The sequence below is a fragment of the Chiloscyllium punctatum genome, unplaced genomic scaffold (assembly GCF_047496795.1).
Source record: "Chiloscyllium punctatum isolate Juve2018m unplaced genomic scaffold, sChiPun1.3 scaffold_359, whole genome shotgun sequence".
Taxonomy (NCBI): domain Eukaryota; kingdom Metazoa; phylum Chordata; class Chondrichthyes; order Orectolobiformes; family Hemiscylliidae; genus Chiloscyllium; species Chiloscyllium punctatum.
In genome coordinates this window covers 192,501-195,000 of record NW_027310093.1, presented here as the reverse complement: position 1 = coordinate 195,000, position 2,500 = coordinate 192,501, and the positions used below count along the sequence as shown (strand labels likewise).

General features: G+C 64.7%; 1 non-coding gene across 1 annotated transcript; it reads left to right on the top strand.

Annotated features, from left to right (window-relative positions):
- Nucleotides 1–1,429: 1,429 nt before the first annotated feature.
- Nucleotides 1,430–1,583, top strand: LOC140472533 (5.8S ribosomal RNA). The gene has a single exon (XR_011957702.1). It is a non-coding gene; the product is annotated as a 5.8S ribosomal RNA (ribosomal RNA).
- Nucleotides 1,584–2,500: the final 917 nt, after the last annotated feature.

Below are 2,500 nucleotides of genomic sequence, written 5' to 3'. Positions count from 1 at the left end.
GTCACCGCCAAACCCCCACAACTCGAGCAAGTGAAAAAAAAAAGTAACAAATAAGAAAGGATCGTCGGCTTGGGGGTACGCCCGTTTCCGTTTCAACTTGTCTCGCGAGGGTGGTTTCGGGGCCAGCAGGAGAGCTCGTCGGGGTAGCAGGCCCTGCAGCCGTGGTCACCGCCAAATCCCCACAACTCGAGCAAGTGAAAAAAAAAGTAACAAATAAGAAAGGATCGTCGGCTTGGGGGTACGCCCGTTTCCGTTTCAACTTGTCTCGCGGGGGTGGTTTCGGGGCCAGCAGGAGAGCTCGTCGGGGTAGCAGGCCCTGCAGCCGTGGTCACCGCCAAACCCCCCCAACTGTTGGGCGCCTACCTGCGCGGGGCAGGAGGACACTTTCCGATTTCAAATCTCCGTTTGCCGAGTCCACCCCGAACGCACGCGGGCGGGCGGGTTCGCATCACCCTTCGTCACAAGGGGCGAAGCCCGTTCCACCGTCTCGTCAGTAGTGCCGACCGGTCTGTGATCGACGAGGGGAGCCACACCAGGTCCGGCCCTGCTGCTTGGCGGCACCGCGTCGTCGGGAGCTCGCGACAGACGGAGGGTTTCGGTGTACTCTCCAGCCACGGGAAACGAAGCCGGTGATGCAGGCGCCGGTCTTTCGCTCCCAAATCGGCTGGGTTTACATCGTTGCTATCTAGTCACGCTCCCTTCAAACCCGACGGGGTACCTATTCCCCTCACCCGTCTGTGCGTATACAGCCTCTTTGCACTTGCGGGATGGGGGTGGTGGTTTAAAGACTCTCGAGTTGCCGCCCGTCGGTCTCCGAGCTCCGTGCAGTAGTGATCCCCAGCGAACTGCCAGCAGGGCGAACGAGCGATCCCGCTCTCGGTCGGGGCGCCTGGCGTCGATCGGTGGTCGGTGGCTTGCGGGCAAGCTGCGCTGTGAGTGTGGGAACGAGTATGACGAGCCGTTGCCGCGACTCCCAGTCCACCTCGGCGGTGGCTGGGCCGGGCGGGCGTCTGCTCGGGCGAGTGCCGCCCCCGCCTCCTCGCAGGAAGTCCGCTCGCCGACACGCCGCCACGTGCACGCGTCAGTGACGCTGCCGAACCGATGGCCGGTGCCCGTTCCCGCCTCTGCTTTTCCTAGGGCAAAGCTGCTGCACGCCTCGTGATACTAGGCGGGCGACATGGTGGCGGTGATCCTGCCTCCGTCGCTGCGGTGCGTTGGGGCACGCATCGCCTCTTGGGCGCCCTGTCCTCCTCCCCCCAATAGACGTATGTTTCTGCGGGCCGCACCAGGATGGTGCTCCCCATCGCTTCACGCCACCCTGCTCCGCCCGCACGCCGGCGTGCAGGTGGCTGTAGCTCAAGGTGGGGAGCGTATGTGCGGTCCGGGTCGCTTTCCTCTGGCGAGGGAGAGACCTAAAACAAACTCAGACAACTCTTGACGGTGGATCACTCGGCTCGTGCGTCGATGACGAACGCAGCTAGCTGCGAGAATTAATGTGAATTGCAGGACACATTGATCATCGACACTTTGAACGCACTTTGCGGCCCCGGGTTCTTCCCGGGGCCACGCCTGTCTGAGGGTCGTTTGGCAATCAATCGCACTCGCCTTGGCTGGCGAGAGCGCGGCTGGGGTGTCGCAGAGGACCCGTCCTCTTTGTCCCCCTAAGTTCAGACTCCGGAGCCCTCCGGCGTCGGAGCGCTTGGCCTTTCCCCCCCACCCTGCACATTCCGTTCGTCAGGCTCGACGCCATCCCCCCGCCGGGGAGCGCGGCCTGGCGTCCGTCTGTGTCGTGGCAGTGGGGCCAGCACGGCTGTCACCGGTCCCAGAATGGCTGTCGGTGGTTCACACTGTGTGTGTGTGCCAACCCTCCTGGTCTCTGGGACACGGAGCTGCCACGAAGTGTTGAGCCTCCAGTGGGGGGTCTGCCTAAGCTCTGCACGTCCGCATTGGGTCCGTCTCTCGGTTGGCTGGCAGTGGAAAGAGTGAAGGGAGCCGCGGAGGTCCGGTGCTGGTGCGCCGCCGGCCTGACCGTGGAGCTCGCCGGTTTGACACGCTGACCCGACTCGATGGTTGATCGATTGAGAGTGCTGGGAGCTGCAGGCCGCCCGCTGCTGCAGCCGCCCGTCTCGTGGTTCGTCCTCGGCCTTAAGTGGCCGGCGGGGCGTCTGATCCTGTCTCCCCTGCTGGCGCCGAGTGCCTGGCCGAGGGAGGAGGTTTTCGTCGAACGCTGTGACTTGGACGGTCGCACGCGCGTGGATCGCTGGCTCTTGGCTCTCCCGTTCAGTCCGCACGTTTTCCGCTCCGTCCTGCCACCGGTCTCGGGAGGTACGGAGGGGTTGGCGGGCGTGGTGTGTGCTCCGTCACCGTGCAGGCACACCTACCACGCCGTCGGCCGACCCCCGCACGGTCCTCCTGGCCATCGGGAGGACGGCGGAACGTCGGGCTGTCGGGGGCCAAGTCGCCAGAAGGCCACCGCTGTGTCTTCCGTACCCTGTCACCG